Raw genomic sequence first — 24,430 nt, forward strand, 5'->3', positions numbered from 1 at the left:
TGGATCTCCTTGCAGTCCAAGGGACCCTCAAGAGTCTTCTCCAACACCACAGTTCAAAAGCATCAATTCTTTGGCGCTCAGTTTTCTTCACAGTCCAACTCTCACAGCCATACATGATCAGTGGAAAAACCATAGCCTTGAGTAGACGGACCTTTGTTGGCAAAGTAATGTCTCTGCTTTTGAATATGCTATCTAGGTTGGTCATAACTTTCCTTCCAAGGAGTAAGTGTCTGTTAATTTCATGGCTTCAATCACCATCTGATTAATTACTGGTTCAATTCAGTTCAGTTCAGTTTAGTCGCTCAGTCGTGTCCGACTCTTTGCTGGTTAGGTGCTAGGTATTGAGGGTACCAAAAGTAGAAGGCTTCTCTTTTGTACCTTCAGGTTTATTCTCTCTGCTTGAAATGTCATGCTTTCTGCTTCTCATCTTCATAAATTCTTTCTAATCCATGAAGATTGAAGTTTTATCTAACTCTTTCTGTTGCTCTTCAAAGACCCTGGCAGTTAGACACTTCCTTCTCTTTAGCCCGAGGTACTTTGTTTATACTTCTCTGATCACCTTGTCTCTTTGAATTATAGCAACTTGCATAGGCTCCTATTCTTCACTAAAGTCCTTGAGTACATGAACCTCAATTTTTCATTGTTATAAGCTGAGTGCTAGGTACTGAGGATACATTTCAGCATTTGCTTACTGAGTGAATATGTAAACGAATAAAATAAAACATTTTTATTTCCCGAACATTTCTATAAGAAAATTATTGAAACGAAATTTCTCAGAAATTTTCAATATGTTTCAAACATTCCGAAGTCAACTAAATAGAACTCGGTGAAACTCAAAAATGTTAAAAAGTGGTTGTGTGCGTATGTGTATGTGTTTTGTAGGCAGTAATTTCCTCCTAAGATTTCAATATGACATGTGTGGGTTAGTTGGCTCATCACTTTTGTTTTCCAAATAATGTTCAGCTTTAAAAAACATTACCCTGAAGCACAGGTAACTTTGTGAGCTGGACCGAAATGTCATCACCAAGCTGGACTTTCCCAGGTAGAAGGCCTGTGTGCTAAATAGAAACTGCAAAGACTACCTGTGAAAAACATTTTCATGTCAGCAGAACTGACTTACGTGTGGATGATGTTGATAATTCTCTACCTGGTATTTACTTCTTCCAAAAAAGTCTTCCCTGTCCAGCTGTGAGGGGACTTAGCACTCTCACGTTGTATCATTCTGTTAGAAGTGCTGAAACAAACTAAATCATTATGACCTAGAACAAAAAATTAGGCATGTGTTGTATTATATATGTTTTTAAATGGCCATTCTACCCCTGAGCATATTCCAAATCTTTTGTAAAAGAAAACTCTATTTTTTATTCCATATCCACAACATTGAACAAAAATTCTGATTCCAGCTGTCCTGGACATGAACTTGTCACCCACTGGTGCTTTACATCTTGGACTTGATCCTTGGTTTCATTAATCTAGTTATATTTTTGGCTCTTCTTCCTTGGTTTTTCTAGTTTTTCACCTTCTGGGAGTTTTAAGTTGTCTCCAGTCATTGCAAATAAATACCATTTCTAATGTCTTTACACCTTGGAAACTTCACACTCTGTTGTGCCTAGTAGTAGATGAAGCTTCTTCAGGCTTACTCTGACACAAGTAGGAGTTAAATCCTGTAAGATACCATCAGTCAGGAAGACAAGGACTGCAGATGGCAGATCTAGGGGAGACCAGTGCTTTGGGAAAATGTTAAATATTATGTATTTCTGGCATCACAATCAGGTCAGGACCATGACATTGGGAATGTAATATTATTCTAAGGTCCTACCATTAAACATTACATTTTGTTTATGACAATAAAACTGAGGGATGTGTAGTAAAAGGGTTTGGTGAACTCCATTGAACTTCAGTGATCACCCCACAACCAAGCAAGGTTCCCACACTTCTCTGAGAGCCCTCCCTATCAAAGTGTATTTTATTAAAAGTCTATTCTTTGTAAGAAATACATGTAGGGCAGAATATATGTCAGAAATGATGTGCTAAGAAATGACTAAGTTATCACAATATTTGACTTATAATTTATAAAATACTTTCATTTACATGTTTTTATTTGGTTTACTTGTGTCTAACCTTACTCTACTAAAATATGTTCTCAACAAAATAGATTATTAAAACAGAGTCAAGCCATGTGATTATGTCACTCCTCTGCTCAAAACTGTAATAGCTTCTCAGATTTAAAGTCTAAGGCTCTACATTGAGGTTGACAGTTCTCTCTGATATTCACTCTCCCCCCAAATCTTCATTTTTTGCCTATAAAAGGGTCTCAAATTCTCACCATTAGTATTATGCATTGAGCTTAGGGCCACTAAAACCAATTAAGTCAAGTGATCTAGAACCTATGCTGTGGCTCTCATGATCTGGTTCCTCTTCTCAGATCTTAGCTCATTTTCACAACTCATTTAGTCTAGGCTCCTGGGTCTCCTTGCTCTTTTTCTATTAATAACACTGTACATCTGGGATAAACCCCTTCTTGACCCTGAGCTATTACCTTTTTAATATATTGTCATAGTCAACTTGCTAAAGTTTTTAAATTCTTAAATTCTTACATCTATTCTCACAAGAGCTTTAGTTTTCATTACTATCTTTGCCTGGTTTTGGTATCAGATAATGCCGGTCTCAGAGAATGAGTTGGAAACTACTGTTGTTCAGTCACTAAGTCGTGTCCTACTCTCTGTGACCTCATGAACTGTATGTAGCACGCCAGGCTTCCCTGTCCCTCACAATCTCCCAGAGCTTGCTCAAACTCATGTTCATTGAGTCAGTGGTGCCATCCAACCATCTCATCCTCTGTTGCTCCCCTTTCCTCCTGCCCTCAATCTTTCCCAGCATCAGGGTCTTTTCCAGTGAGTTGGCTCTTCGCATCAGATGGCCAAAGTATTGGAGCTTCAGCTTCAGCATCAGTCCTGCCAATGAATACTCAAGTTTGATTTCCTTTAGGATTAACTGGTTTGATCTTCTTGCTGTCCAGGGAACTCTCAAGAGTCTTCTCCAGTACCACAGTTTGAAAGCATTAATTCTTCAGCCCTTAGCCTTCTTTATGGTCCACCTCTCATATCTATACATGACTGTTGGAAAAACCATAGTTTTGACTATATGGACCTTTGTTGGCAAAGTGATGTCTCTGCTTTTTACTTTGCTGTCTAGGTTAGTCATAACTTTTCTTCCAAGGAGCAAGCATCTTTTAATTTCCCTCCATTAAATTTTTAAGAAGAGTTTGTTTAGAATAGGTATTATATTTTGCTTGAATGTTTGGTGGAATTCACTAATGAAATCATCTGGCCCTAGATGTTTTTGTGGAAAGGGTTTTCATTCACCTTTAATACCTGGCATTTAAAAATAGATTTGATTTTGGTGCTCTCACAGGAGGAGATGAAGACATGTCCTTCTACTCCACCATCTTGAACAATAGATATAGGGCTATTCACTATCTGTTCTTTTTTGAATAAGCTATGATAGCTGACACTATTCCAGAAATTTGTACGTTTTGGAAAGGTTAGTTGCATTTCTTGGCATAAAGTTGTTCATAATATTTCTTAATTTTTTTTTAATACCAGTAGAATTTATCATGTAACTTCTCTCTTTCCTGATATTCGTAGTTTGTGTCTTCTTTTTCTGATCTTACTTATGAGAGGTTTATCAGTTTTATTGATTTCCTGAAGAGTAAGTTTTTTTTTTTTTTACTGTTTCTTTCTCTTCTTTTTTTTTTGTATTTTCTGTTTCATTATTTTCTACTCTGATCTTTATCAGTATATCTTATTCTCCTTACTTTGGGTTTTATATGATTTTATTTTTTTGGCTTCTTAAGATAGATGCTGAAGTCATTAATTTCAAACTTTTGTTCTTTTCTAATATAGGTGTTTTAGTTCTAGAAATTTCACAAAATTTGGATATTTTGTGTCTTCAATTTCATTCAGTTTAAAGTACTTTCTAATTTTCCCTTTAACTTCTTCTTCAAACTATGGGGTGTTTAGAAGTGTTATTTAGTTTCCAAATATTGAGGAATTATCCAGAGATGCTTTGTTATTTATTGTCAGTTCAGTTCAGTCACTCAGTTGTGTCCCACTCTTTGCAATCCCATGGACTGCACCACGCCAGGCCTCCCTGTCCATCACCAACTCCTGGAGTTTACTCAAACTCATGTCCACTGAGTTGGTGATGCCATCCAACCATCTCATCCTCTGTGGTTCCCTTCTCTTCCCACCTTCAATTCAATTGTGGTCTGGGAGCATATGTCTGATTTGATCCATTTATATTTACCGACACTTATTTTGTGGTCTTTAATGTAGCCTTGAGCTCTGTAGACCGTGCTCTTGTTTCAGGGCCTTTGCCTTTGTTGTGTCCTCTGAAGGGAATGTTCTTTCCCCAGAACCTCCTACCTGGCTTGTTCCCTCAACACTTTCAAGTCTCTGTTCAAATGTCATCAGCCTTGTAAGGACTTCCCTGACCACCAGATGTGAAATGTGATATGCTTTGCACCAGATACTCTTCACCCTTCTTTCTTGATTTAGTTCTCTCTGTTGCACTTGGGTGTGTGTGTGTGTGTGTGTGTGTGTGTGTGTGTGTGTGTTTAAATACCTTCCCTTTACTAGAGTGTAAATTCCATGGAGGCTGAAATCTTCATCTAATCCACTCACTAGTGTATTCCCACCACCTGGGGTGGTGCCAGGTACATAGCAGGTGCTTTATAAATATTAATGAATTTGATTTTTATGAAAAAGCAATAAACCTGTGGGATCGGTAGGGATAATTTTATTATCACCATTTTATCAACATAGTAGCAAACTAGTTAAATGTAAAATGCAGACACTTTATGCTCTCTGCTTTATATAATAATTCCTGCCACTTAATGTCAGTTGCTTTGTAGCCATTTTGTGCCAGGTACTATGCTAGAGGTCAAACATTCCAAGATGAGTGAGCATGACTCTGGTCTTGAAAAGGTTATTAGGGGCTGCATGGTGAGTAGCTGGAGGTGAAACTGAAGAGTAGGAAAACTTTATTATATACCGCATAAAATGCTAAGATTTTAACTGGGTGGGAAGTCAGATGGTGGAGCACTTAAGAAAGGAAATAGCATGATCAAATTTTCTGTTTTGTGCTAAAGAACTGTTCTCAGTACCGTAGAGAACAAGAAGCTTTTCAAAGCTTCCAGTCTGATAGAAAAGACTAACAGTAAACAACTAATCAAATACAAATCCACTGTAGTTTCAGGTAGTCATAAATGCTTTGAGGGAAAATAGAGGAGGGTAAGGGAGTAGAGAGTCATGGTGGAGGGGGGGAGGTATATTGTAAATAAGGAAGTCAAGGAAGATTCTATTAGGGAAGTTACAATTGTAGAGATATAAATAAAATTAAAAGGGGAACACAGTCCTACAGAGTTCCAGACAGAAAGGACAAGGACCACCACATTGCAATGGTTGTGACACAGAAATGAGCTTTTCCTGCTTTAAGAAAATCAAGGAGGCCAAAATGACTGAAGTTGAGGGGATGGTGGGGAAGCATGATGTGCAGTAAGGACAGCTAGGTAAGGGATAGATCATGGTGAGTCGGAGACTATACTGGGTTTTATTCTAGAGTAATGAGAAGCCATTGGAGTGTTCAAATCAGAGAAGCAATAACATCTGACTTAATTTAAAGATACCTCTGATGGATATATGGAAGATAGACTATGGCAGGGCAAGAAAGGAAGCAGGAAAGGCAAGACGGAAGCAGGAAATCCAGTTAGGAGCCTCTCTCAATAGAGCAGGTATAAGATAATGGTTGAACCTAGAGTCTGTAATGGAGGTGGTGGGATATGGAAATGGTGTTAATAACTTGCTAATGTGCTGGATATGCCCTACGCAATTCCTAAAGTTTTGGCAACTGGCCAGTGGTAGTGCCATTTCCTGAAATGGGGGCCAGATTGTGGAAAAATGTTGTTAATGGACTGGATTCTGTCTTTCTCCCAGTTTCTGTTTGGAAACCCTAATTCCCAATGTGACTGTAGTTGGAGATAGGGCCTTTAAAGAGGAAATTAAGGTTAAATAAGTTCATAAGACAGGCTCTAATCTAATATGGCTTGTGTTCTTATAAGAAGAGAAAGACATCAGGGATGCATGTGCACAGAAAAAAGGCATGTGAAGTAAATGAGAAGGAGGCTGTCTGCAAGCCATGGAGAGGGACTGCAGGAGAAACCAACCCTGCTGGCACCTTGATCTTAGATTTCTAGCTTCCAGAACTGTGAGAAACTAAATTTCTGTTGTTCAAGCCTCCCAGCCTATGGCATTTTATTATGGCATAGCAATACCCAAGCAATCCTAGCAAACTAACCCAGAAGTGAAGAGGATACTGAAAAACTCAAGTTCTCTATTAGACATGTTGAGTTTGAAATGCTTATTAGACTTTCAGGCAGAGAGGCTGGGTAGGTGGGTGGACATGTAAATCTGAATCTCAGGGAAGAGGTTGAAGCTGGAGATATAGTGGAAAGTCATTAAAGTAAATTGGTATATTGTGTCCAGCACTTGCAAGCCCGTGGACTAGCCCCTGGGCTCCTCTGTCCATGGGATTCTCCAAGCAAGGATACTGGAGTGAGTTGCCATTTACTTCTCCAGGGGATCTTCCTGACCCAGGGATTGAACCCGGGTCTTCTGCATTGCAGGAAGATTCTTTACCGACTGAGCTACAGGGAAGCCCAACTGCCATCAGTGTCCCAGTCCTGACTTCTTACTGTCTTCTTAGTCACTGTTCCCCAGGGGAGGAGGGTTGACATTAATTGGTCATTTTGGAAGACAGAATCCACTATTAACAGTTAATTAATTTTGTGTATCTTTTGGGGATGTCTACCTTCAGAGAATATACATTTTCTAATCTTTCATATTGTGAGTTTTTCAAGAGTCTGTTTGCTTTGGGAGAAACCTGTGGTTGTCTAAATGTAACTATCTCTGAATGGGTTAGTCACTAAAATATTAGCAAGCCCAGTTATCTGTGACTCAGCCATATTCTCCAGTATAAGTATATTAAAAATCAGTAACAAAGTGATGTTTTAATCTCCTCTTCTTGACTGTATATCTATTCTGTAATTGATTCTGAACTTGAGAGTGTATTAGGTAAGGTTATGTATCCAGTAGATACTGAAAAAGAAAAATCACTAGGGCCAAACAGAAAGTTGGGGCTTTCCAACATGAAGATAGACAATGAAAGAGGAGTCATCAAATAAGGTTGAGAGATTAAGACTAGAGAAAAATCAGGAGAGAGTGAGGGCTGGAAACCAAGTGAAGACCACATTTTAAGAAGCACACCACAGTCATCTGCTTCAGAGGATGCTGGTAGGTTGATTGAAATGAGGATATAAGAAACTGGTGGCATTTACTATCACTCCTCTTTCTGGTTAGTTTTGTGAAAGGGAGAGAGAGAAGCCATAATGTCAGCTGGCTTCAGTGGAGGCAGAACATCAGCACAGCCTTCCATATTGAGTCACTTAGTTAAATCCTGCACTCAGTCACTCCCTCTGGAAGGCTGACCAGTTGTCAGGTTTTGCCTGGAAGACAGCAGTTTTCTGGGATGCAAGACTCTTCGTGCTAAAATAGGGGAAATTTATTTGGTAGGGCAAACTGAAAGGAATTGGTTGCCCTATTCACAAGCAACACTTACCTCTTACACATACACACACACAAACACACACCCACAAGCTCCAATAATCATACATAGTCATACTCATACCAGTATGGCCAACTATCTTGTACTTACCATGGTATATTCTGCTGGCAAAGTATATCCTTAATATACTGGACTTTTAACATATAACATATTAATGATGTAGGTGTGGACTGAGGGAAAACAAAAAGATAGTGAAGAGGAAAAGTGACTCACCCATCCAGTCACAGGTAAGGAGACTAGCAGCAAGCCTATTTGCAGTTATTTAAGATGAAAATAATGATATCCTGATGTACGGCAATGATAGTGAGATGAATGAGAGTGCATGGATTCCAGGGGGTGAAGTTCCTCATCAGACGCATGGGAAGTTTATTCTTTGGGCATGTATGTAAATGGTATTTATCAAAGAAGGGAATGTGAGGTTTGTAAGAGAAAAGGATGAGTTTGGTTTTGAAATGTAAAGTCTGGAGTGCCTGGGGGGTTGAGGGGTCACCTGGAGAGTTTGTACAGACTAGTGTAAATTTTAAGGGTTTGAATTTGAGCCTTTCTACCTGGATTCAAATCCTAGCTCCATCAACCATTACTAGCTTTGTGACTTTGAGTAGACTTAATCTACTGTAGTTAAGCTTTCTCTTATATAAAGTGAACAGAACAATGGTGTCTGCTTGATAAGTTGATGGTGAGAAGCTGACAGTTTCTGGTACATAGTAAGTGATGGCTACTCTTCATAGACTGAAGAAACTGGAAATATGGGAATGGGATTAGTTAAAAGGACTGAGCTAGAAATACAGCAATGGAAAGTCCAGAAGAACATCTGATAGAGCAAGCAAGAGACTGAAGAATGTGTGCATGCGTGATGCTGTTGTAGTTGTGGCAGTAGTGAAGGGCAGATAGACACTATACCTTGGTTTAATGGTTTAATGGTGACTGTTGAAGAAGATAGTATGTTGTATCATGGTATAACTTTAAGAGATACTAAGATTCTTTTCTCAGTTTTCACTTGGAGTTTTTGGTAGTTATCTATTTATTCATAACAAACCTTGCCAAAATCTACTTAATATTATCTGCTCATAAATTACTACATCTTAGCAGTTTGGGCAGGGAAGGTCTGAGATCTGAGGAGCCAGGGCTCAGCTGGGTGATTCTTTTGTTGCCCTGCCTGGGGTCACTCCTGATACTGCTGCAGTCATCTGTCAGCACAGCAGAGACAAGAGGACCTCACTCACATTTCTCGAGGTTGGTTCTGTGTGTTGACTGCAGTGGTCTCTCTCCTCATGGAGGCTGGCCAGGCTCTCTTATGTGATGGTCTCAGGGCAGCACAGTGGTTTGATGGCTTGCTTGTCATGTCATTACCAGAGGCTTACCTAATAGGGCCTCAGGTGTCCTATTACAATGTCCCTGCTGCCAGTTGTGCCCAGAATAGGCCTTGTGCATGATACATGATGGGTATGATAAGGGTAGGAGTGAGTTAAGGTGCAAGTTGGTCCAGAGTCTGTACTCTGATAAGATATTACCTGTGGCCAAACCCTCCCTTCACGAGAATATGGCGAGCTGGCCAGGTACTCAAGTGAGTATAGGGATAGAACTAGAGAAGAGGGTATACTGAAACCTGAGAGAGAGGAAAGTTAAGGCTAAGCTGTACACTAGAAAAATGGAATTTGAAACACAATGTGTAGACCGCTCAAGAATGCAAAGCCTCAAAGACCAGGACAGCTTGGAGATAGTACCTGTTGCTTTCACAGCTCAGCCCTGCTTTCCAGTGGGGTGTGCTGTTCTGGCTTAAAGGAAGGCAGGTACTTACTGTGGTGGTAGACGAGGGACTTGGTGCTCAAGAACAGTGCCAGACCTGATGATGCCCTGTTCTCTGCTCCGAACTCCTGTGGGGCCACTGAAGTCATTTCTCCTCACTCTTCTCACATGCCAGTCACAGCCATTAACTAAATAGAAAGTGAGAGAAGAGTTTACTGGTTCAGTGAGAAGTGAACATGTTTTCTGTTTGGTATGCATCTTCTACTTACTACCACTGTATTTGCTTTATTCACATTATTTTCAGGTGATAGTAAATGACAGCAGATTAAAATAGAGGCAATACAGTGGAGGCAGAAGTCCAAGACACCGTGTTTCCCTTGGTGTCCAAGTTAAAGATGACCCTGTGTATGATGGCCCACAAAATCTTTTGGAGGCTACGAAAAAATTGTTTCTCAAAGTCTTAAAAAACCAAACCTTACTTGATCCCAGATCATGTCTCCAGTTCCTACCTAGTACCTCTGATTTTCAAATTTCTTTTTGAATTCAAATTCAAAGAAAATAATACATTAAATGGTATTTTGAAGCACAATTCTGGTATCAGACTTCCTGAGATCATATGCGTACAAGCTGTGTAACTGATAAAAATGATTACCTCTCCTATACTTTAGTTTCCTCAAGTGTAAACTGAGGGCAGTAATGGCATCAACCTCATGTAGTTGTTGTAGTGATTAATACATGTATAGCTTTTGAAACAATGCCGAAAACATGGCTAGCATTCAAACTAGCTTAGCTGCTATTGTTACTGTTGCTTTATTATCTTCTCTTTTTGTATGCCCCGGTGAAAGTATTATAAAAATATACCCAAATATTCCCACTTTAAATTCTTACTGTTAAATTGGAGAAACAAACTATGTATACATAAAATATCTAAAGAGTAGTTAAAAGGCCCTGTTTGAGAAGAACAAATATTTAGACTAATTACCCATACAAGTAGTGAGAATGATCAGTATGGGGAAGAATATTCAGTGAGGGGACATGTCACTTAGAAAGAGGGTCTTGGGAGGAACCTTGAAGAAACAGTATTTTGGCTTCGACCTAAGTTAGCCAAGTTCCTGTCTGTCCCCCCACGGTCAGATGTGGATGAGGGGAAGTGGTGTGCTGTTTTTTATTATTCAGACTTGATTCTTTTGAAACATTCTCTCCACTTTTTTGGGTGTGCGGGTCAAAAGTTCAGTGACTTGTTGCTTTGACATAATACCAGTTTCCTCATATTGGGTTGCAGTTTTCGTTGTTATTTCAATAGTTGAATTTCCCACAACACTATCAATTTCTTTGCAAGGAAGTACAAGAGCCAATTCAAAGAAAACAATGTTGGCCCTTCTTGGTGAAAAGCAAGGCATTTCTTAAGCTCTGAATGCTGTTTACTTCTTTGCTTACTTCGCCCACTTCGTCCAGATTCCATTCTCTGGTGGAAATATGTGCATATTTCTACAATTATTTTCTTTGTGTGTCTAAAATTTTACGTGGCAGTTTTGCTAAGAACTACAGTTTTTTAATTTAATCTCATTAGAAGCAGCAATGATTTATTTTCACTCTTAGTGCAAATAATATTTGGTCCTTCTCTCTCAAGATTTTAATACAGTGGTGTATTTTGGTGTATATTTTCATATATTGGTGTGAAAAAAATTTCTGTTATACTTTCTACCTCAAAATTGGTCTCCCTGATGGCTATACTTTCCACTTTAATCCACACACAACACTGCACAAATTGTCTTGCTAAAGCACAAGTCTGATGTCCTTTCTAAAACTCTTGGTGCCTCCCTGTCACACATAGAATGAAATCCACAGTCCACTGTGTGACATCCTTCACCCTGTCCAGCTTCCCAGGCCTCCATCATCCTTGCTGTTGTTCACCGTTCACTCTGCTCTAACCCCGAGAAAAGGGAGTTCTCATTCACACCTCAGTGCCTTTGATCATGCAGGTTCCTCTCATTACACTGGTCTTCCTCTTCTCTTCTGGAAATGTTCTGATCATGCATCAGGAACTTTTCTGAAACTGGCTGCTCCAGATCTAAGTAATTGTTTTCCCTCAGGCTCTCCCACCTTTTGACTCATACCTCCAGCTGGTTATTGCTCTTTGGTGGGCTTCTGTTGACAACAGAAGCCATTGTTTAAATAAACAATGAAGTATTTAAATAAACAAAGAAGTATTGAGATAATTGACTTTATAGACTAAAACTGCCTTCTGGATCAATTAAAATTTTAGAAAAGTACATTCTGGAGCATCCAATTTGTCTAACCCACACACCCATACATTTGCTGTTCTTGGATACTCTAGATATCTTTTATTAGCATTCTCCTAGAATTCACATAATACATTATGAGCATACAGGTTGAAAATTAAAAGCACTTGACCTAGTCTAGGTGCTCCTTTGGTATTCAGGATTCTCCCTACACCATATCCTTCAACACATCACTAAGGTTGGCCTCATTATACCCACTTGACAATGAAACATAGATTCCCACAGTCAGATGATGTACTGAGGCACATGGAGGCAGGGAAGTGCAGTGGATGTAAGCCTGGTGTTTGAAGCCAGACTGCATGGGTTCAGGACCTACACTGCCTTGGTTTGAATCCTGGCTCTGCTGTTTACTGTCAGACACGACTGAGCGACTGAACTGAACTGAACTGAACTGAACCATTTACTCAATCATTCTAACAGTGAAGGACTGTTTCTTTCACTGTAAAGCATGAGAGAAGTGTCTTCCTTGGTGGATTTTATTTTTCTCAGGACTAAGATGAGTTAACATATGTAAGGCACTTAACAGTCTGGCATGTAATAAACATATGTAAGTGTTCAGTTCAGTCACTCAGTCATGTCCAACTCTTTGTGACCCCATGAACTGCAGCATGCCAGGCCTCCCTGTCCATCACCAACTCCCAGAGCCTACCCAGACTCATGTCCATTGAGTCGGTGATGGTCAATGAGTCCAACCATCTCATCCTCTGTCGTCCCCTTCTCCTACCCTCGATCTTTCCCAGCATCAGGGATGGTCATTTCAAATGAGTCAGTTCTTTGCATCAGGTGGCCAAAGTACTGGAGTTTCAGCTTCAACATCAGTCCTTCCAGTGAACACCCAGAACTGATCTCCTTTAGGATGGACTGGTTGGTGTTAGCTGTTGTTATCATTATTATTTAGTATTAACTTTAATGAGCATAGGAACCAAAGTGAATGAGTCAGGATTGGACTCAGATTTGTTTGGCTCCAAAAACTGTCAGTTTATACATTTAAAACTGCCTCCTGCTATGCCCATTTGCCTTGAGATTAAAGAATAGAATGACAAATTCTTTTCTTCTTTTCTCTCAGGGATCCAAACCTTTTATCAGGTTATTTCAGTCTCAGATGCCTGACCACTATTGCCTGCATACTTTCTGGAGACTGAGGTCTCCAGAAACATTAACATGAGTGGGGTCAGATTCTGAAGTTACTTTGGTTTAAAGTGTACAACTAGTCCATCATGCGTGCTTTTTGGAGGTTGAAGGCTCCGGAAGCTTTAGCATGAAGGAGATCAAGTTTTGCTTCCATACAAGGTCACGATGAAAACCATGGGTCTCTTACAAAATTTGTCCTGGGCCAGTTTGCTCTGCCTGTAATGTCACTGGTATTTGCCTACTGGTGTTTAGACCGACTATACCAAGTCACAGGGGTACAGAGGACTCAAACCAATCTGACATGCTTCTTCCAGCACATGCAGCAGCTCTCTCTACCTTCCTTTCCCCCATTAAGGAGTGAAGGAAGGTTTTGTAAAGTTGTAGGAGTATGTGTCTTCCTCCCCAACTGCCTTCCCCCTTCTTCTGTTCCTCAGAAAGGCATGGGCCCCACATTGCCCAGGAAGAACAAAGTAGAGGTGAGAGGCAGATAAGAAAGGTGTTATGTTTGGCATGACTGGTTTAGGCTTGAGTTTGTGCCTAAATAGCCACTTAGGGTAAATTTTTTATATCCCTTGAGTGTTAACTTGCTGTGTTTGCATCATAGAACAACATAATTAAACCAGAGTTTATAAGATCTGTTCCCTGAGGGTAACATGTTTTTTTTTTAACTTAGCTAAATTCAATTAAATCCAACAAATTCATTCTGGATTTCAGTCTATGACATCAGAGTAAGTTCTGTGGACATAAGTTTGTGTAAGATAAGGCCGGTTACTTCTAGAAGTTTAAAGTCTTGTTCAGGAGACAAACAAATAAAGAAATAATTGTAAAGACCCTGATGCTGGGAAAGATTGAAGGTGGGAGGAGAAGGGGACAACAGAGGATGAGATGGTTGGATGGCATCACCGAGTCAATGGACATGAGTTTGGGTAACCTCTGGGAGCTGATGATGGACAAGAAGGCCTGGCGTGCTGCAGTCCATGGGATTGCAAACAGTTGGACACGACTGAGTGACTGAATGGAGCGGAATGTGTTAAATTCTATGATCATGCACCAGGAGAAATGGCCTTGCTGATTGGCTGGGGATGGTGGTAGTAGGAGGAGTAGTCAAGGAAGACTCTCTCTGAAGAGAGTATAGGATATCACCACATGGAAGAAGCAAAAGGAGAAGCAAGAGCTTGGAGATGTGAAAGCATCTGGCTGATTCAACTGACTGATATAAGAAGGGTAGCTTGAAACCATTCCAAATATTTTATAAGATTAATGGTTTACAACAGCTCCGTAACATATGTTCTGTTGTTATTTCCATTTTACAAATGAGGAAGCCAACTTCCTCAGTGACAAATTTTGAACAAGGCAAGCTACCTCCAAAGAAATATACAATCATTAGTCATTAAACTTTACTACTATCCTCTGTAGCACCCCCTCTTGTTTGATTTTCTCAACTGGGACTAGCCATTGGAATCATCTGGGAGATTTCTAGAAATATACAGATCCTGGTCCTTTCCCCAGACAGTGATTTTGTGTCTTTTATTGGTAAATGGCCCAACTATTCAGCCTGATGCTCAAAGTTGAGCTTGGGAGTAATGATAAAGAATCTGCCTGCAGTGAGGGAGACCCAGGTTCAATCCCTGGGTCAGGAAGATCCCCTGGAGAAGGAAATGGCAACCCACTCCAGTATTCTTGCCCAGAGAATCCCCATGGACAGAGGAGCCTGATGGGCTACAGTCCATGGGTTCGCAAAAAGTTGGACATGTCTGAGCGACTACACTTTATTTCTCTCTTCTTTATTTTCCGCATCCAGTTCATCTCCAGATTCTTTCAATTTTCCACCAAAAATTTATCTCAGATTCTTCTACTTGTGTGTCTACTTCCATTTTCAGCATCCATAACCAAAACCCCCTAACCAACTGATCTCTCAGTCTCTCCCAGCCCACTTCTAATCCATTCTCCAGATCACAGCCACAGTGATTGTATCAGCTCTGGCTCGGAGTCCTCCCAGTGGCCCCAAGTTGCCCTTGGAATTCAGTCTAAACCTTCAGCATGATTTACAAGGCCCTGTATCACTAAGCCTATGCCTATTCTCCTGGTTCATTTCACAACACCCTTCCTCTTGTCCGACTACATGGATGCTGTTTTATTTCCTTCACTCTGAGAAGCTCTTTTCTACCTTACAGTCTCCCTACTTGCTGCTCTTCTTTCTGTGGGAAGAAACCCGCCTTCTCTGGTCCCAGACATTCCCTGACACTCCTTGATGAAATATCCCTTCTGTCACTCTCTTTTAGGGCACACTGTTCTTTAACAGGCATTTTGAGCGATTCTAAGGCTGGTTGACCAAGGTACCTTGCTCTGTGGAGCATTACTCCATGCTATGCTTCATAAGAGAATAGATTTTAGGTCATTTGCAGCTTCTGATCTAAGCCTTGGAGCCTCTAAGGCTCTATTTCATGTGTATATTGATAAAAATATTTTCTCACAGGTTTATGGTGATTAAATGAGATCATTTATAGTGTGCCAACTAATAGTTGGTATGCAATAAATGTTGCTTCTCCTTTCTCTCCTAAATTTTTCTTTCAGGAATTTTCACTGGGTTAGGAATGGAGAAAAAACTAATAATTTGAAGTTGTGGTAAGTTGGAGGGAAAGTTTAATTTTTTCCCCCTGTTATCTCCATTCTGAAAATAGAAGAAGAGAGACACAGAGCAGTTAAGTAACTGGATCTTAGGCCACAACTAGAAGTGGTACCCCTCTTAACATCCATGCTATGCTGATGAAGCATATTTGTAAAGAAGTCTCTAGTTAATGCTTGTTGAATTGTATTTGAAACTTAGCTGTTTTTCTATTGCTTTTTTCTTAAAATAGAATATAATCTCACTTTCCACTTCGTTTACTTTTTTCCTTTGACTTTTTAAGAATATATGCCCTTGTGTTCTTATTGTAAACATCACATTTTTTTAGGAGACCACATAGTATTGAAATCAAATTAATATAGTTAACTAGACTGTAAGTCTAGTTAAGCAAAGTTGCAGTGTTCAGATACTTAGAAAAAATATCTGAAAAATTTCTAAAAAAAAAATTGCTAACAGAAGCTTTAAGAAATGTAGAGGTGTCAAAGTAGCATGGATAAAGGGAAAGTGAAGTCATCCCATCTCAAGGTACAGGGTGGGATGACTTGCTTCTGGTACCTTCTCTTGTGCTCAGTGAAAAGATCACCAAGGGTCCTGGGAACTGTCTCAGGCCTTTCCCTTCCAATCCTTACACTGACTCTGTGTTTTGGGGGTGTTGGTTTCTCCAGTTTTTCTCTGGTTGTGCTTTTATCATGCAGAGCACATGACTCCGCATCCTTCTTTCTGTGGCTCTGTTTTGAGAGCATGAACACATCAGCCAGCCCTGAGTTGAGGCCTTTGCCAGCATGTCAGCTTAAAGCTCCATGTCTATCTGGCTTGCCTTAGATAGTCCCTCAGTAAGAATCTAGGATTTTTTTTTTTTTAATGTCTTAATTCCTTACTTCTTATGATGGTACCTTTTCCTTTAAGATTTACTTTGTTTTGACATGTTTCACAGTTGATCACAGTGCCTGGTTTTTAACTTTATCTCAAAATCTATTTGTATAGAGTATTAGAAATGTGTGTGTTCTTATTGCCTTTTTTTTTTTTTTACAATGAATAACAGTCTATCTGGAAATAGATTCCATTTTGTTTTCCAAATTCACATTAATTTAATGTGTTAGTCAAGGTTCTCCAGAGAAACAGAACCAGTATATATGCACACACATATATAGAGAAATTTATTTTAAGAAATTGGTTTCTGCAATTATGCAGTCTTGATGTGTCCAAAATCTGATGGGGAAAATCAGCAGGCTGAAGAATCAGTAAAGAGTTACAGTTTAAGTCCAAAGGCAGTTTGCTGGTAGAACTCCTTCTTGCTCAGGGGAGGTCAAGCCTTTTGTTCTAGTCAGGTTTTCAGCTGATTGGAAGAGGCCCGCATACCTTAAGGAGGGCAATCTGCCTTTACTCAATGTCCACTGATTTAAATGTGTATCTCATACAAAAAACATCCTCATAGGAACTTTAAGAATGATATTTGACCAAATATTTGGGCACTGTGGCTCAGCCAAGTTGACACATAAAATTAACCATCACACTTGGCATTTTTCAAGTTGGACTCTGCAGAACCGTATTCTAGCTGTTAATAGGTTACCAGGAAAAATGAAGCAGAGGAGTTCAGTAGTTCACTGATTAAACATATTTGTCTTTTAAGAAAAAGACATAAACTTTTAAGAAAATTAAGTGTGCATTAATTTTTTTAAGACCATCCTTGTAGAGAAGGGGGGCAAAAAGAAGCAAAGGTAGACAAATATGAGAAACCTATTGAAAATGTGTCCATTTCTCCAGTACCCCTCGACTCCCCCATCCTGCAACACAAAGTTAGTGCAGCTCACGTTTTGTATGTGTGAATATAGTATGTGTGTATATAGATGTATGTCTGTATGTTACACATTCGGCTGTGAAAGACTGGAAATTCCTGAGGTCAAGAAAACTGCTCTGTGTAACTGCTACACCAGGAAGTTAAGGCTTCCATAACTATGTGGTGTTTCACTTGCAGCACCCTCCTCCACCCCCACATTGGGAGGAAGTGGGGCTGCGCTTGTTTCCCTAGAAATCCCAAATCCTGAACCCTGCTTCTCAGATCTAAATTGTACAGAGATGTTTGTCTAAATACTAAAAATAAGTCGTCTGGCCCTGGTTCCTGGTGGCTCCCATTTCTACACTGCAGCAACCACTCGAATGATCATACCCTGTATCTGAAAACCGGCTAGAACTCTAATAACTAGGAACTTAAAAATCCACCCTCACTCGTGGGTTGTTTTTCTTGCATGTATTTTCCCTTTAAAGATTTACATACTCTCAAGTAGTTTAACATTAAAGCTGTTCTCAGAGGATAACTAATCTTTTAGTCTCCCTAATTCCATAGTCCGTAGTCTACTAGGATAGATGAAGAGATAACCATCAGAGACTTTCAGTGGAGACATCATAACCTCTGCCCTCTTTCCCTCCCCTGACTGGGAAGGGAGCCATAGAGGTGGATGTGATTTAGAAGATGAATGGTTATAAAAACCAGAAGTGGGTAAAGTCTCCATAGACTTTGAGGGTAGAGAAGAGATCCTTTGGGGAGCCCGTTTGGGCTAGATCCAGAGCTGCTGCAGGTTAATACCTGGGCCAAGGCAGAGCAGGAAACCTTGCCCCTAAGGGCTGGGAGTACAGCACTCAAAGCTATGGGTTTTCCAGCAGTCATGTATGGATGTGAGAGTTGGACCATAAAGAAGGCTGAGCACCCAAGAATTGATGGTTTTGAACTGTGATCTGGCGAAGACTCTTGAGAGTTCCTTGGACAGCAAGAAGATCAAACCAGTCAATCCTAAAGAAAATCAGTCCTGAATATTCATTGGAAGGACTGGTGCTGAAGCTGAAACTCCAATACTTTGGCTGCCTGATGCAGAACCAACTCATTGGAAAAGACCCTGATGCTGGGAAAGATTGAAGGTAGGAGAAGGGGGCGACAGAGAATGAGATTGTTGGATGGCATCACTGACTCAATGGATGTGAGTTTGAGCAAACTCCAGGAGATAGTGAAAGACAGGGAAGTCTGGTGTGCTACAGTCCATGGGGTCTCAATGAGTCAGACGTGACTTAGCAACTGAACAACAACAACAACAAATGGGTTAGGGCCCCAGGTAGAGTTAATCGCCAGGGGGACATGGCCAGAGTTCAGAACCTCACCTTTCAGGCACTCCTGAGATGCCTCAGGGTCATTGCTACAAGGGCCTGACAGACTTTCTCTGAGAGGTAAGTAGGAGGCAGTGGATTTAATCATCTGAGATTTAGGAACTAGAGCCATGGGGGTGGGAGGAAAACTCTATTGAAATCCAGTGCTCCAGGAGCCTCAGAAACAGAGTGTGACATGGTACAAAGCATGAAGGTGGAGCGTTTGCAAACCCATTTGTCCAGCCGTGGCTGGTGGCTAATACCAGCTTTCCCCATTGCTTCAAAAGTATTAGAACTTTAGTTAATGGGACCTAAGACTATATGGTTTTTCCAGTAGTCATGTATGGATGTGAGAGTTGGACTATAAAGAAAGCTGAGCATAGAAGGATTGATGCTTTTGAACTGTGGTGTTGGAGAAGACTCTTGAAAGTCCCTTGGACTGTAAGGAGATCCAACCAGTCCATCCTAAAGGAGATCAGCTCTGCGTGTTCATTGGCAGGACTGATGCTGAAGCTGAAACGCCAGTATTTTGGCCGCCTGACGCGAAGGGCTGACTCATTTGAAAAGACCCTGATGTTGAGAAAGATTGAAGGCAGGAGGAGAAGGGGACAAAAGAGAATGAGATAGTTAGAAGGCATCACTGACTCAATGGACATGAGTTTGGGTAGACTCCGGGAGTTGGTGATGGACAGGGAGGCCTGGCGTGCTGCGGTTCATGGGGACACAGAGTCGGACATGACTGAGTGACTGAACTGAACTGAAGTGAAGACTGTTGGCATGAAAAGTAAAACTAATTTAGAGAAAGAAAAAGCAAAACAATCTGGAAACCACAATCTTGCAACGGGGGCTAAGGAGGCAGAAGAGAAATGTCAGAGTAGGATGTGCTACATTTCCATACTACACTACTGAGAGCAGGAGGCTGGCACTTATTTTTCTTCTGATGAATTGAACACCCCCACATAAAGGAACATCAAACCTTTTCAAACTCAAAACAGATTGCTTATTCTAACATCCCAGAGTAGCTGAAGGAGGCCTGCAAAACCCAGTAGGAAACAGGAAGGCAGTAGCTTGCTCTTACATTGGAATCTGTGTATAACCCTTGTTTTTCTCTTTATTAGAAATCCTTCCTGCCTGGCAGACTGAGCAGAGTGTGGCCAGCAGGGCAGGGGTGACTATTGGCTGCTGTAAGATTGTGCCAGCTATTTACCTTCTCATTTCAGCTACATAGTTCCAAATAGTGGAGGGAACCACAGCTAGTTGGCCAGTCTGACCATTCTCTTGACACCAGCACTCCTGGATTCTCTCCCCTTGAGCTTGTCTATTCATTAAACAGGAAGAAAATAATGCAGACTATTTTGGAGCAAAATCAAAGTTTCATTGCCTCTGCCAGTAAATTGGACAGTAAATGTAAAAGTTAATGGTGCTTGAATTAGCTGGAACGTCATCTTGAGACCCATTCTATGACACCTGTTTAAATCCACAGCATTTGAATTTAAATTAAATACATTTAAATGCACACATCTATAGGCATGTAGCTCTGTCTGCATATGCAGGTTATTTGGAAGGATTTACAGTATATACATGACAGTGACAGATAGCGCTGTTAATTTCTGAGGGAGACCACAAGAGAAGGATTGCATTTATACTGGTTGTTAAAAACTGTTTAAATTCTTAGTAAGCGATTGCTGAATAATTGAACCACAACCCACATTTCTATTAAACTAGGTCAAATTTAAGTTTGTGTTACTTGGTTTTTGGTAAAGTAGGCTTTTGTGGTAAAGAACCATTTTAACAAAGGACACAATGGGACTCTGGCATTTATGTTAAATGTGCCTCTAGTCGTGACAGTTTTCTATTGTATTTTATTGCACTTTAGGAAGTAAATAAATCAGCTGAGTCGATATCACCTGGAAACTTTGATGCTCCAAGCACTGCACCCAGATTGATTGAGTCACTTAACCTTCCTTTGCCTTAGTTTCCTCATCTAAAAACATGGGCATGATGCTAAGACTTACTCCCTGGGGATGTTTTAAGAATTAAATTAGATAATACATCTAACATGTAACAGAGAACCAGGCACATAGTGAGGACCTAAATAAACAGTGGCTATTATTTGAGCCTAGGAAACTGTAACCATATTCATTTTGCAGAGGTAGGAGAGGAAGCTGTATTGCTCAAGTAATTTCCCAAGATCACCAGGGTAATGAAATGATGTTATAAGGACTGGCACATAGAAGGTACCCCAAGTGTCTTCTTCTTCCCACTTCCCTGATATGTGATCTAGGTAAGGCAAAAGTTCAACAGCAGAGGACTTACTGGGTTGAGAACACTGACTGCCACGTTGTGAATGATGCCCACGGTGGGAGGAGACAGATCCTCATAGGTTTATCAGGTCAGCAGGAGTTTATAACTAGAGCAAGTTCTAAGGGTTAGGGATGACAGCATCTAAAGTATGAGAATATGCCAAGGTGTTAAGGGAAATGGAGTTTGAAACGAAAGTTGGAAAATGATGGGGAAACCAAGAAGATGAGGCACACAGGGACTTATTTTCCTCTTAGTTATTTTAATTAGGGGTGCATTCCTCAAATTGGAATCTGAAGACCAGAAGAGCATGGGTGTTCTCTTGTGGCTTAGGGGTTGTTTTCAGTTATTCAGCAGTTGATTACTAAAAATGTTAACAGTTTTTAACAACCACTATAAATGCGACTTTTCTTTTGTGCTCTCTCTCAGAAACTAACATTGCTATTTGTCACTGTCATGAACATACTGTAACTTCTCCCCAAAAATCTGCAAATGCAGGTGGATATTATTGTAAAAGAAGTCTGTGCCTGAGTTAGAAAAAATCCTAGACAGAGATCATTCTCTGCTTCTGATATATAATTGTGTTGATTAGTGTCCTCACACTAATCCGAACTTCAGAACTACTCTGTAAATTAATCCTTTAAATTATATAGAATTTAACTCATCCGTGATGGTAGCAGTTGATTCAGATGATAGGTACTGCACAGCTCAGCTCCAATTCTGCACCTGAGTGCTCACAGGGTTCCTTAGGGGTAGTGGTACAAATTTGTATGTGGCAAAAGTTAAATCTAAAAATACCTCAAACTCCCTGAATTGCAATATGTGTTGATCAGATTGTTACAAAGCTCAATCTGAGAGCTATACTACCAACATTTTCAATCCCTCAATATTTTAAGATTTCTTTCACTTCAATTCTTAAAGTAATTTTTCTCTCTGTGAATGTCAGATATTCTGATACTGAGATACCTAATTCTTAGCTCAGATCACATCACCTAGTGTGTCACCAGGGTGTCTCTATACACTGGTTAAGATGATGATAAAGCCCTGGGTGGAGCCTCCAGACAGAAAAAGACTGGATCTTGGGATGACCACCTGGAGGGAAGCTGCCCAAGTGCTTGACTCTTGCTTAGGAGAGCAAGAAGTCAACTTCTGTTGTATTAAGATTCTACTTTCTCAAACTTTCTCAATCCAACAATTTAGTTGGAATAATATATCTATTCTGATACTGCTACATCTGATGTCTTAGCTCAGATAACAGAAAATCATGCTCTCTTTTAGAAAATCATGCTTTCTTTTATGAAATCATGCTTTCTTTTTTATCCAAACCAACAATGTAGTTATGTTGACTATTATCTTGACTATTTATGAGTATTGACTAAAATGTTGGTTATTATTCTAATAGTTTTAAATGTATTACCTCATGCTGATCTCACAAGAATCTTAAGATGTAGGATTTTAAAATCCTCACTTAAAAGATGAGGAATCAAAAAGGTTATGGCATAGAGAGGGGAAATATTTTGCCTAGGATCAGATGACTATTTGGAACCTTGATTATTTTGATTCAAATTTATAGTTCACCTGTGAATTTTCAATTTTATACCAGTTGTACATCAAAATCACATGAGGTGCTCACAGCAGAGACTAATTCTTGCTCGCTGAAATCCACTTACTGGCCCAGTAGCTATATTTTCCTCCCTTCCTTACAGTTAGGAGCAACCGTATAACAAAGTTCTCCTTAAAAGAACAAGAGCAAAAGGGAAAATCCATGCCACTTTTAGTCAGATGCATTAGAACTTTCCATATGAGCTCCTCCATGCCATTTCTTCTTCAGCCTGGTGGAAGATCAAGTACCAGTGAATCTATTCAGTATGGAGGAGCCAGCCATAAGATGGAAAGGGTCTCAGTTACTGAGTGACTGCATGAAGGGGAGCCTCCCCACCGGCCTCACTTTGAGCAATTTTGTGAGCAGGAAATTAATTCTACTGGACTTCCCTTGTGGCTTAGATGGTAAAGCGTCTGCCTACAATGCAGGAGACGTGGGTTTGATCCCTGGGTTGGGAAGGTCCCCTGGAGAAGGAAATGGCAACCCACTCCAGTACTGTTGCCTGGAAAATCCCATGGATGGTGGAGGAGTGTGGTAGGCTACAGTCCAGGGGGTTGCAAAGAGTTGGACACGACTGAGTGACTTCACTTGGTCTTGGTGTTAATCTACTAATATTTTGGAATCTGTTGGTTACTACAGCCTACCTTACCTTAACTAACACAGAGAAAAATACAGTTTCCTGGTCTGTACTCCAGACCTGGTCAAACTCTTTGGAAGGAAACCTAAGTATCTACAATTTTTTTAAGTTCTCCCATGTGATTTTGATATATCTGGTCTTTGACAACAGTATACTTTATTCCACATTCCTGTCTAAATCCTTCTAGTTAGGTATATTAAGGAGAGGTTTTTCCATTTTCAGTTGTGCCTGAATTTTAAGAAATGCTATGAATCAACAGTGTTTAGTGATTTAGAAAAAGTTTCATTTATGTTGTGATTTTTAAAAAATTCAATCCATTTGACCCAGGGAGTTCAAGACGTATTTCTCATGATCAGGAGTCCAGCCTATCTCTTCCGTCCCTCTCTCCTACCACAATCCATCCATCCATCCACCCATTATATCTGTCTGTCTCCTGTCTCTTCTACACATCTATATATGCATTTATCTTTCTACCTATCAGAGCAGTACTTACCCCAAAGTATTTTCCCTCAATTTTATTTTGTATATATATAAAATTTTTTCACTGTGTAATTCCTTGGAAATAACATGCAGCAGTTAACAAGAGTGAAGCAGCTGTTCATGCATTTTAGTGATTATTTTGGAACTGTGACTGATCTCTAGATCTTAAGGGGGAGGGGGAACATTAACAGATTTTGTACTTTAAAACTGAGATCTTGTTTTCTTACATTATTTCATCCTTTAAAATGTATTTTTTTTCTGAATGAAGGTGATTATGGAATCTTATCAGTGATAAGTTTGATCTTATTATCAAATGTCTTGAATGTTCATAATAGGATGACACCCTTATTTGTTTAGAGGGTAAATGAAGATAGACTTTAATATCCGGATCCATTGCTAATTAGTAGGGAAGCATCATATAAGGATAGCAGGACTTTACATAAATTAGGTCCTTTAATTCTCTAGAATAATCTTACAAGCTAAGTCCTGTGTTTATCCTCATTTCATATGAGGACATTGAGGCATGTAAGCATGAAAGAACATGCCAAAATTTTCATAGCAAGTAAGGGGTGATGTTGGGATATGGACCCATGTAAGCTGGTTTTAGACTCTGTGCCTTTAACCACTATCCACACTGCCTATTTTAAGAGGCATATGATTTTCCTTGGGGGCTTCCAAGGTGGCTCAGATGGTAAAGAATCTGCCTGCAGTGCAGGAGACCAGGGTTCAACCCCTGGGTTGGGAGGATCTCCTGGAGAAGGGAGAGGCTACCCACGCTGGTATTC

At 40.0% G+C, this 24,430-nt stretch overlaps 1 long non-coding RNA gene across 2 annotated transcripts in view; it reads right to left on the reverse strand.

Annotated features, from left to right (window-relative positions):
- The window catches only part of LOC138437417 (uncharacterized), a 78,132-nt gene that overhangs the window by 32,596 nt on the left and 21,106 nt on the right, over positions 1-24,430 (reverse strand). For both annotated transcript variants that reach the window (XR_011255952.1, XR_011255953.1), the window contains exon 2: positions 9,482-9,617. This is a non-coding gene — a long non-coding RNA (uncharacterized lncRNA). The remainder of the gene's footprint in view (positions 1-9,481; positions 9,618-24,430) is intronic.

Source organism: Ovis canadensis, chromosome 3 (genome assembly GCF_042477335.2).
Source record: "Ovis canadensis isolate MfBH-ARS-UI-01 breed Bighorn chromosome 3, ARS-UI_OviCan_v2, whole genome shotgun sequence".
Lineage (NCBI taxonomy): Eukaryota > Metazoa > Chordata > Mammalia > Artiodactyla > Bovidae > Ovis > Ovis canadensis.